This window comes from Danio rerio, chromosome 20 (assembly GCF_049306965.1).
Source record: "Danio rerio strain Tuebingen ecotype United States chromosome 20, GRCz12tu, whole genome shotgun sequence".
Classification (NCBI taxonomy): Eukaryota; Metazoa; Chordata; class Actinopteri; order Cypriniformes; family Danionidae; genus Danio; species Danio rerio.
In genome coordinates, this window is record NC_133195.1 from 7,807,501 (window position 1) to 7,820,476 (window position 12,976).

Below are 12,976 nucleotides of genomic sequence, written 5' to 3' on the forward strand. Positions count from 1 at the left end.
GTTTGTGTGCTTTTCCGGAGTGTATGTTTGATCACGTGGGTTTGTTTTGTTTTGGTTGTCCATGTGTATTTGTTATGCTCACGTGATATGACGACACTCAGCTGGGCTGATTACACGCCAGCTGAAGCTCATTATTAGGCCTATATCAGGGCGACGTTTCTATGTTTCTTTGTCAGTTCGTTACACCTGTTCTTATGTGTGTTATCTGTGCTCAGGCCCCTGAGGAGAATTTTCTGGACCCTGTTTTCCTGTCTGTTCCTGCCCTGTGTTCGTCGTCCTCCTAGCCTGTCACTTTCATTGTTTGTTTATTTTGACTTGGTCAAATAAACTTTAATCACTCGCACCTGGATCCTCTTTGACTCTTATTTTTTGAACGTGACAAGCACATTTTAAATATGTTTGTAAGTCAAGAATAGAGCATTTGTAGCTGCAGTTATAAACTGCTTACTAAGGCTTATTAATGTACAGTTAATGCTTATACAAATAATGAATTCACTATTTGCTAATGCTTAATAAATGATTTATAGTGTGTAGTTATTATAAAGTGTTACCTAAAACGATAATAAAACAAATTCAGTTTAGCTAAAGTAAGCTGGCCATTTCAGTACCTGGATCCTTCTACGCATCTCTGATGTTGTAATTGATGCAGTATCTGGTCTAAAATTGTCATTTTGGGAAATGCAAGGTCTTCCCTGAAAGAGATGATGTCTGGATAGGAGCATATGTTGTTCTAGAACTTGAATATACCTTTCAGCATTGGTGGTGCCTTTCCAGATGTGTAAGCTGCCCATGTCACACGCACTTATGCAACACACCACCAGAGATGCAGGCTTCTGAACTGAGCGCAGATAACAACATTGAGTTGTCCCTATATCGTCTTTTGTCCGGATGACATGACATCCTGGTTTTCCAAAAAGAACTTCAAATTTTAATTAATCTGACCACAGAACAGTTTACAGAAAGGTCTTACATTTCAAAAACTATTTTTTAGGCCTTAAAATGTCTTAGATTCACTGAAATATTAATTTATGGGTGTTAAGTCATTTTAAACGGGTCCTAATTTTACTTTATGTAAAGCTACCCAATCGATCCAACACACATTTAAGGAGACCGCGAAATACATTCCGAGAGGTACGTATTTTTGCAGTTTTTGTTTTTGTGAACCAGCGATTTCGCTTTTTGTATTTCAAATGTCTCTCGCGTGTGCCGTTCATGCCTGCGCTGTTCTCGCATAAACCCACCAGAGGCCATTGTCGAGTGACCGTCTGTCTGACTGACTGACTGAATGATTGACTGGGCGACAGGCCAATTGACTGACCCACTCTCTTCCCTAAACCCGACCAATTTTACCAATTGACCAACCCACCTGCTTGCTTACCTCAATCCAACCAAAAAAAGCCTTTCACAAGGAGGTTAGCAGTCAGCCAGTAACCGTGAAAGGAAATGGCGTCAACCGCCCCGTAGCATTCACTTAAAAAATGAAAAATGAAATGAAATGAAATGCAGCCACCTCCGCACCTCCGGCTACATAACTCATAGTCCCCAGAAATGTCCCCAGAATTAGCCTGTGTTGAATATTATAACAGTCTGTTGTTTAGTTTTTAAAGACTTATGTTGAAAAAAATACGTATACAACTAGGGTGTGTTTTGACATTTTTTTGACACAATATGTGGTGAAATAACTCTTTAAAATGGTTTTTTTGATGGGCCAATAAAACAATTCTTACAATTTATCCCTATACAAGTCTAAAATTTCATTATTCATGGTCTTAAAAAGGTTTTAAAAAGTCTTAAAATTTGACTTGGTGAAACCTGCAGAAACCTTGCAAAGTCCATTTTAAATGTACCTTGCCCCAGAGAAAATGCCTGTGCCATGTTTAAATATGCATTTTTTTTTTTTACCTATAGGCCATGGCGAATGGCATTGGTGGATTGTGCGAACGACATTGTTTTCAGGAAGTAGTCATAAGCCAATATTGTGATTCCTATTTTAGCAACATTCCTGTTTGTGTTGCAGTGCCATCTAAAAACGTAAAGATCATGGACATCCAATATGGTTTTCCGGCCTTGAGCCTTAAGCACAGAGATTAAAAGTTTCTCTGAAACTTTGGATGAAGTAATACACTGTATATGGTGATATCTTCAAACTCTTTGCAATTCTTGGCTGAGAAACTCCTTTCTGATATTGCTCCATTACTTTTTGCTGCAGCATTGCAGAAATTGGTGATCCTCTGCCCATCTTGACCTCTAACAGGCAATGCCGCATTGAAAGGCTCTTTTTATACCCAAATGATGTTGCCAATTGACCCAATAAGTGGAAATTTGGTCCTCCAGCTGTTTCTTATACGTACATTTGACTTTTTTAGCTTCTTATTGCTACCTGTCCCAACTTTTTTGGAATGTGTAGCTGTCTTGAAATCCAGAATGAGCCAACATTTGGCCTGTTTTTTTATGTCTCACTTTCAATGTTTGATATGTTAACTATATTCTATTGTAAATAAAATATAAGATAATGAGATTTGTAAATTATTGCATTCCCTTTTTTTATCCACAATTTGTAAAGTGTCACAACTTTTTTGGGATTGGGTTTGAACATAGTAGTTGCAGCTCTATTTAAATTATGTTTCTACTGTACAGACTGTTTATTTTATCTCCCTACCCCTAAATCCAACCCTTACAGGTAACTATCTGCATTTTAACCTTTTCAAAATACTTTATTCTGTGTGATTTATAAACATGCATCTTTACAAGTCTTCATGAGTCTGTGTGCATTCAGGTTTAAGTGCTTTCTTGTGGCGAATTTTAAATGTCGAAGACCCCATTAAGGACAACTTTAAAGTATTTTGAATTATGAGGTCATGTCCTCATAAACCATCTCTGTCATATACTAACATCATTCCAATGTCATTATACAAATTTGATTATATTATAATTATATTATAAATGTCTTCGGAAACACACACACTCACTGAGAGGATTGCAGAATGGACGTGGAAGACAGATTGGAATAATATTTGCCATAATTAGCAGGGTAGGATAAACAGAGCTGCACCTGGTCTCTCCTCACAGCAGCCGCTCACTAAACGCTGCCACTGGACCACTGGAACTCTGGGATACACTCATGTTTGGCTCTTGAACAGCCAGTGAGGCTTAAGGAACCCAGCCATTATACACATGTAAGAGCTTGGAAGAGGTTAGTGGTGAGGTTTTGGTGAGAATAAGACATCTATGAGCAGACTAAAGCTGCGCTTACACTACATATTTCTCCTTATTGACTTCCATTCATACAGTAGATCGGAAATGCAAGCTCATGTGACAAGTTTCGCATCCCGCTGCATTCCAAATTTCAAGTTTTGTTGAATTCTGACCTGCAATTTCAAAATAAGACCCGTTCGTAGAGTCATTTAAAATATAGTATGTAGCTATTTTTCATTCAAAGCACTGTATACGCATGTCATTTTATATGCTCATACTCTAGTGTGATCGCAGCTTTAGACATAAGATTCAGTGTTCAATTGTAGGCCAGAACTATGTGATACTATAATTCAGGATCACGTATTGTTGAAGCCAGCAAGTCAATTTGAAATACAATAAAGCAAACAAATAGTGAACTTGAATTTTTTGGCAAACGTTTGACATTAATCCTTAAATGTCCAAATATGGTGATTCAGCTGGGAGAATAAGAAGTCATTATGTTTAATAGGATTCAGGTGTGCTGGGCTGTAAATTGAGTGATGGTTGGTCATTAAACTGTCCGTCTGTCTGTCTGTCTGTTGGCATGACCAGAGCACAAGGGCTCATGTGGAGAGAGAGGACTGAGAGTAAACACTTGGGAAAAAAAACACATCTATTGTGTGCATGTGCGTGTGTGTTGAAACATGTTTAACTAGGATTGAATGATTACTTAATAAATGGGTGAATGGAGACTGTTGGTGTACAGTTTGTGGTTACAACTTTTGATTGTTCTGACCTTTGTGTTGATTTTGAGCTGTGACAATAAGCCAAATGTGTGTGCAATCATCTTTTTTTTTCTGTGACTGCTAAAGTTTTGTAAGAACTGCTTCAAAAATACATTGTGTATGCTCACAAAAGCTGTGTTTATTTGGTCACAAATGCTGAAATACTACAACTGTTATATGCAGAATACAATGTTTTTAGCAAAAATTTGTGGATCCATGAGAACAGAGATTGTTCTGACAACATAGTGGTCTATGTGACTGTACTAAAATGTAATTTTAATGATAATAATTTAATGTTAATAAAACAATAGGACATAAATAACACACTAATAAACTTACCAAAATACATAACAAAATTACATTAAAACTTTAAAATGAAAACAGAATAGAGTATGAAAAAATCGAGCCTAAATTACAATTAACATTATGATTCTAAAATGCTAATTTAGTATTAAACATGTTTCATTAGTAGTAATAATAATTAATTAATTGGTTATTAGACAGTTAAAGAATACAGAATGAATGTTCCATGGGTTTTTATTATTAATTAGAAAAAAATATATATTAAGATCAAATATTTGGGCTGTAATATTTAATGTGACAAACATTAATTCTGGGTAATTTTAGATGTTAGGCAATTAACATTAATTAATTTATGCAAAGAGGAAAAAAAACATTGCTTTCTGGAAAATGAATGTTGTCAGGATATTTGTTATCAGTATATTTCTACAAATGCATTTCAAATTTATAAAATAAAAATACTTGAAAATACTTCAATCATAGACTGTAAAACCCAACAGTCAACTTTATCCAATGTGTAATGTAACTCAAAATTGACTGAAAGTTAATTTTACTCACTTAAAAAGAGTTTTAAAAATCAGTGTTGAAGGTACACTCAAACCATTTGAGGAAACTGATTGCAACAAACCATTTAAGTTAAAAAAAATGATATAATCCTAATGAGAACTTGAACTTAATCCATTTTAGTAAAATAAGCAATTTGAGCACAGTAAAACCCAATAAATGAAGAGAACTCAAACCAACTGTGTACTGTAAAACCCTAAATTTTGAGTTGCCCTAATTAAAGCAACTCAAACCATTTGAAGAGAACGATTGCAACAAACCATTTGAGTTAAACTACTATATATGAGTACTGTGAACCTATTTAAGCTGAAGTAATAAGGTATTTAATTAACTCATTACCTTCAACACTGAGTTCAAAACTTTTCAAATGAGTAGAATTAACTTTCAGTTAATTTTGAGTTAACTAAACTCATTTCACTTGATAGCGTTGACTGTTGGGTTTTACAGTGCAATGAGTTAATTAAATACACAATTACTGCAACTTAAATGGAGCAAGTTTACAATACTCATAGATTAGTTTTTAAACTCAAATATTAAGTTATTTTCATTTACTTGGTTTTACTGTGCTCAAATTGCTTCGTTTCCTCAAATGGATTAAGTTAACAGTACTCATTTGGCTTAGTTTTTGAGCTTAAATTGTTTGTTGCAATCTGTTTCCTCAAATTGTTTGAGTCACCTTAACTTTTTGGGTTTTACAGTGTTAAATGAGAAACAACATTGACATAAGTAAATCAAAACACTGAATGACGGTTCAGTCTCTTATGTGTGCACTTCCTGCTTTGCTACTGTATGGACGCCTATAATGTTGCAGCTTCAAAATTATATTACAAACCACTAAAAAGAATTAAAAGCTTACTTAAAACACAGAAATATATAAAATAAAACATAATTACACTTGAAGTCAGAATTATTAGCCCTCCTGTTTATTTTTTTCCCAATTTTCGGGAACGCATTTCTAGACATAATAGTTTTAATAACTCATTTCTAATAATTTCTAATAACTGATAATTTTAATATTTATTTTATCTTTGTCATGATGAAAGTAAATAATATTTGACTAGATATTTTTCAAGACCTTTCAATACAGCTTAAAGTGACATTTAAAGGCTTAACTAGGTTAATTGGGTTAACTTGGCAAGCTAGGGTAATTAGGAAAGTTATTGTATAACAGTGGTTTGTTTTGTAGACTATCGAAAAGAAAAAAAAAGCTTAAAGGGGCTAATAATTTTGTCCTTAAAATGTTTTATTTTTTAAATGTAAAACTGCTTTTATTTTAGTTTAAATAAAACAAATAAGACTTTCTCCAGAAGAAAAAAATATTATCAGACATACTGTGAAAATGTCCTTGCTTTGTTCAGCATTAATTAGGAAATATTTAAACAAATAAAAAATAAATAATTCAAAGGGGGTCTAATAATTCTGACATTAAGCTTCATATTGCTGTGCTTGTAAGCCATTGACTGCACTTTACCAAATGGCCACTGGTGTTGCTAATAACAATAGTTTAATGAATTCCACACACAGCTTGTGTCTCATTTCCAAGAAAGAGGTCACAAGATCAAACTCCTTTCCCCCAATCACTATATTATCCAGCCAGTCTCAAACTAAAGGAGACAGACGAGGGCAACTTTTTCGCAATTAAAACTACAGTACCTGTGGGCTCGCAGCAGGAAAGTAAAGGCCTCCTGATCCTGATGGATAACCTCAAATAGTTTATCAAGAGATGTCATATCAGTCATAAATACAACAACAATAACCTGAACCAGATGCACACCATCATTTCCCAGTCATAAACCGCCAACGCTGAGCCTGGCCTGAGGTAAGAGCACTAGACCTGAGCAGACTGTTTATAATTGTGCTCATATCTCACTGATCATTTATGACTGGCGTTTGTAGACACGCACATGTTTCTCATTGTGTTTTCCAACATTGAATCAATTAGTGATGCACGACATTGGGTTTTAGCCAATGGCTGATAAACCAATCTTTTCAGATGATGGCTGATGCTGAAACCTTTTGATTATCTTTTTTTGTACTATGTTTTTTTGGAGATAATTTAAAGTCAGATTGAGATTGAGTGTGCAGAAGATTATAAACATTAAAACAAACAAAACTTGTGATTTTATGACTGAGATTAATGTAAAAGTACTACACAGAACTCTTTTCATGACAGAACTTTTTATGTTTTACTTCAATTTTTATTAGTGTAACACAGAGTACACTGGAATAAAGCCCAATCCCAATTCTATACCTAGCCCTTCCTCTTACCCTTCGTTTTGCGCGTTCCTGTGAAGGGGTAGGGGTGTCCCGATTCTCTTTAACTTAAAGGCGTAGGGCTAAGGGCAAGGGGTAGAGATCCCTTCCCACAAAGATTTTTCAGGACCACACTCGAAGCCAAGGGGTAAGACAATTTCCCAGAATACACCTCCCACAGCCGTCCCCGAAATCAGAACCACCACTTCCAGAAATCTCCAGTTCTGTGTGTTTCAGAATCTACAGATTTCTTTTTCTCAAAGCTCAAGAGAGCCAAGTCTGCTCATTACATGCTTCAATATTTGCAAGAAGATCCAACTTCTTCCAACCACGGCATCAATGGCAGAAATGTAAATATTCCACTTTCCACCCCATCTAAATTAGACCTTGGCATAGTGTGTTTCAGTATAAAATATTAAAATTAATTAGACGTTAATAACTGATATTCAGTAAAAACAAAAACTTCGTCAGTTCTTTGTTATTGTAGAATAAGGTTTACCTTACCCTAACTTAATCACCTTCATGACTCGCCTATGCACTTCATTTATTGGACAGTTAGTAATTTAGTTACCTTGTTTGCTATTTTGTTAATAAATAGACTTTTACAACAATTGGGTCTACCTTGTGTTAATAATACAGTAAAAGGCTCTACAAGTCAAACAATCTTATTATCCTTCAGATTTGGCCAGATAATAAACTCTTCATTTGTATATTTTAATTAACAATATTTTATTGTTAATTATTTTGACAGAGGAAAACCTGTTTAAAAGGAGTTATTTATCTCTTATTTTTACAGATTTGGTGCCCCCGTGTGAGGTACTAAAATATTGAAGTTAACATTTGATGAATCCAATTATCACTACATTATTTTGTGCCCTGTGTGATAACCGCGCTCATGTTTTACCGTCATACATACAAAAAATGCCTGTATGTAATACCCTGTCAATAATGTCTAGTAATGACCTTTTTACAGTGTCTGCTATAATGTTAATGATGTTTTTAGTGTGTTTATGTAGATAAATATGGCTGCTGCATGTGTAAATACACAGTCACAATCCTATTGCCACATTAGATCATTATGATAACATAATATATGCCTTTAGCATTTTCCTGAAGATAAATACCAAACAATAACACAACTGGAATAACTACAGCAGATGCAATCGTCTGATCTCATATGAAGCAGGAGATCACGATGACATATAATGACGTGTGCAGATGCTGTAGTGCTGTCCCAATTCTTAGGGGTAAATTTTGAAGCACTTGAAACACTCGGTTTTAAGGGCGAAGGGGAAAGGGTGCAAAAATAGAATTGGGATTGGGGCTAAATCACATTTCCTGTCGGGCAGGTACCATGATGCTAGAAAATGTTGCTTGTGAGCGATATTGAAAAGAAAAAATGATCAAAAACTCCTTAATTTCAGTTCCAGTTGTGACTGTAAAAACATTTTAAAATTTGCGTTTTTATGCAGCGGATGCCCTTCTAGCCGCAACCCATCTCTGCGAAAGATCCACACACACTCATAAACACTCATACACTATGGACAATTTTAGCTACCCAATTTAACTGTACAGCATGTCTTTGAACTGTGGGGGAAACAGGAGCACCAGGAGCCACCAAGTCGGCCACGTTTGAATTATTTTTAAGTAAAAAAACAATTCTGTTAATCAGTTCGTTTTGGGCAAGTTATGGGTGTGTTTTTTCTCAAAGCACAATCCTCCAAGTGTATATATTTTATTGCAATTGTGACACACTAACAAATATGGCCCAGTTATGGGTTGTTAACTTGACTGAGACTAGGCAAAAGCAAAAGCTGATTGTGTGGGCCAGAGCTGGGCCATAGAAATTTTGCTACTGTACTGGCTTAATTTATCTGTGTACTGGCCTAATTATGCCAAAATGTTTACTTGCATAAATATACTGGAAGACAAACGCTTGATATAAGATTATAATATAAACAGTAATACCTATTTCACAATTACGTGTCATGTAATCTACTATTTTCCTATTTAGACCTTGATAAACATATATCAACGATAATCAAATCTTACTTACAGGTAGGGATGGCTGACGCGAAACTGATGTTTCGACACAGTGTCGAGTTCCCGAAGCACAAGTGTTTTGAAACACTGTACCGAAGCATGATACGAAACATCCAGGTCACGCGACTAAAATGTTTCGAAACACCTGATCACGTGACTAAAGCAATTCAAAGGATTGATCAGTTCAGAAGCAATCAAGACCTGTCGAATCTGCGTTTGATTGACAGGGTCAAAAGTAACTTCTGTCTCTTATAGCCTAATGGAACGTGGGTGTGCACGTTGTTACTGTGCTTTGGGCTTTTTGGGTTCGAATCCTGATTTGTACATATTCTCCGAATTCCTGAGGGGTGCTGGGGGGATTACTGCAGATTCTAGGCATAATGCTTGGGGGCAGTATGACCCAACAACTTTTGGTGCTTTTCACATTAATAAAAAAGATCTTTCTTGTCATCATGTGCACTTTTCGTTTATGTTTGCTTTTGCTTATGGTTCAGGGAAAGGTTTAGAACAAAACATATCGTAAGTAACGTATATCAGATTCAAAAACATACACTGCACCCTCTAGTGGATTTGACATTAGAACCATGAATCAAAACATAACTAGTGCAACATATTTCTCAAAAATGTAGATTGAGGCATGTATTTCCAATTAGCCTGGGTTGAATTTAATTTCCGTTTGGACCATAAAAAGAAAATGGATCTGGCTTCATCAAAGGTATGAAAACAGTTAGTAAAAAATGCTTATATATATATATATATATATATATATATATATATATATATATATATATATATATATATATATATATATATATATATATATATATATATATATATATATATATATATATGATAAAGATTTCTGGTAGGTATAATTTATAGATGTCTTGTATGTGCATGGATAAATAATCATTTTATTTAGTGTATGTGTGTGGTCATAGAATAAGTAAACATTTTGATAACAACAATAGTGAGATAATGCAGTGCTTTTATGTATGCAAAAATATAAGAAAAGTTTTGGAGTTTAGGGCACAATTGTTTTGGTGACACTGTTACATTATAATAGAGTGGCTCTTCTTCCTTTGTAAGCAAGTAATGCTGTTTTTGTTATGAGAAGTGAAAAATCAGGACCATATTTCTGAATTGTTTGTTCAGTGCCCCTATAGTTTTGTCCAATATTTCTCTTGGAGGCGTCCCAGGAAAACCCAGAGCAGGCCCCAAGCAGAGTTAACAGAAGACAGATCAATTCAAGTGCTATTAAAGAAGGAAGAAAAAGCATGTTTTCTGATAACGCTTAGGCATATTCTTGCTTTACCATTTTTTGATTATCAAATGTTTTTTTTATTTTTATTTTTTGCTTAAATAGTTCACCCCAACTTCCTGTTAAACAGAAGTTGTGGAAAAAATAAACATGGGGGGCTAATATTTCAGGGGGCTTATAATTCTGACTTCAATTATATATATATAATGATATAATAGTCCTGATCTGTAGGTATCCGGTTATCGAGTCTGAAACCACGTGATCAGGCCCAATTTCCAATCACGTGATCGGATCTGGAAATCCCTAAAATTTTATAATGTAATATAATCAATCCATCTCTGCATTTGCTAAGTTTAGTGTGAAGTAATAACCAACCAATAAGGAAAAACTTTTTTTGGTGAATTGGCCCTTTTAAGTACTAAATATTTTAACATTCTTCTCCCTTATAAATGTCATAACTAGCCGTTCTATATACCATTTTATTCCTAAAAATATTAGCGACAAGTTTCATTTTACCACTTGCATTTATCATTTAAGTATTATAAATACAGACATGCAGAACAAAAACCAACATATGGACCAAAAGGAAACTAACATTTTTGGAGTAATCTTATTAAAATGACATAGCAGAAGCAAAACCTTCTCAAAGCTTACCTCTCAAACAACAACCAGTTGTTTCAATTGTTTTAAGTGAATATCCATTTTATAATGTTCTCTCTTTTCAAAACTGTCCTGATTATGTTTTATCAAATGAGTCTTCAAGCCACTGCAATGGTCATTTTGGTGTATGAGCCTCCAGCTGAACCACTGTTGTACAGCACATTTCTGTAAACAAACACAAATATTTACAACTCCAGATTTTTTTAAACTGCTCTTAATGCAACTCTTTAGCAATGTAAACTGTGGTATTGCTGTATTGTTTAGCCAGATGTACTACATACCCATACAGACAGCGGATTACTAACATTTACATCTCATCTTCAATTCACCACAATGTTGACAATGAACTTACAAAAAAAAAAAAAAAAAAATTCACCAATAGACCCAAATTCTCTGAAACATTTACAAACCTCCAGGAAGAAAACATCAGGGCTCTACAACGATAATCACAAGCAGTTAAAGGTTTTACAAGCAGCGTTTTGAATACTTGCAGAAAGGTCATGCAATGTCGGGATGATTTGAGGCGAAATAAAGCCTTTCCACAAATATGTATGCAAAACACTTCAAGAAAAGCCACAGAAATAAGTTACAAGGCATTTGAACATACAGCACATTTCTCAGTGCAGGGCGTGAAATGTCAAATAGGGAATGAGACGAGACCTGAGACCACTGGCACAGGAATCAAAGGGATGAACCACTGAAATGCCAGCTCAAGGGCGCCAAGTGAAACTGATATATGATTGAGATGGACTGCTGAGAGACACTTGCTGAGTGTTATAATGAGCTAAAATTATAACACGCAACGGAAACATTCAAATCGTCAACATTGCGTTATCATGATCTGATGTAAAAGGTGCTGTGTGCTCGTTTTTCACTCTTCTAAAGCATAAAAATACCAGACTATGTTTGCAGGTAAGAAACATGTTCAGTGAATATACTTCTTAATCTGAAAATCAGTGCTCAAGTCAGTTATTCTCTTTTGAAAATGTGTGTTTTCTGTCAGAATGTCTGTTTTTATTAATTAAAATATTACAAATGTAATATTTTCCTTAGCAGCTCACAGTGTAAAGCTTGAGCGTCAGGCACGTGTAGTGTAGTGTAGTGTTGTGTAGTCAATCTGGCAACCTGTGTGTGTGTCCAGTTGTTAGAGAAGTGGTTAGGTGAAAAACAAAACCTCTACAATATTTTGAATTTGGACTGCAATACTTCATACTGCAGCTTTAAATAAATAAATATCTAAATTGAATTATTAATCAATAAATTTATTCCATCAATATAAATAGAAACATACACACATACAGTTAAAGTCAGGTTAAGTATTATTGATTCAGTATTATTAATAAAAAAATAATAATAACCTTAAAAAACTAAAAACTGCTTTTATTCTAGCCGAAATTAAACAAATGATATTGTGAAAAATGTTTTGTCCTGTTAACCATCATTTGGGAAATATTTGAATTTTTTTTGTTTGTAATTTCATTATTTTGACATCAACTATACATACATACATACATACATACATACATACATACATACATACATACATACATACATACATACATACATCATAATCTGAATGACTTATGACTTTTACCAACAGTCAATAGAGTTTGCATGTATGGTCAATGTAGAATATCCCAACATGTTGGTATTACCAGCAATGACAAATTAGGGCTGTTAAAAAAAAAAGTTTAGAATTTCAAAATTTTATAAAGACGTCAACAACTTTTGCAAATCTAAATTGCATAACAATGGTAATCTCACGACTTGAGTTCAACTTCCGTGTGTTTTCCCCTCACAAAAGTAAGGCTTAATAATAATAACAATAGTAATAGCAATAACTTTAGGATGAACGTTATATGTTGTTTTTTTTTTTTTTCTCAGCACAAGACAACAAATATAGGTCACACTTTACAATAAGGTTCATTAGTTAATG

General features: G+C 34.3%; 1 long non-coding RNA gene across 1 annotated transcript in view; it reads right to left on the bottom strand.

The window, feature by feature from the left end:
- The window catches only part of LOC141379533 (uncharacterized), a 48,400-nt gene extending 39,211 nt beyond the window's left edge, over positions 1-9,189 (bottom strand). The window contains exon 1 of the long non-coding RNA XR_012396343.1: positions 9,133-9,189. This is a non-coding gene — a long non-coding RNA (uncharacterized lncRNA). The remainder of the gene's footprint in view (positions 1-9,132) is intronic.
- Between the last annotated feature and the right edge of the window lie 3,787 nt (positions 9,190-12,976).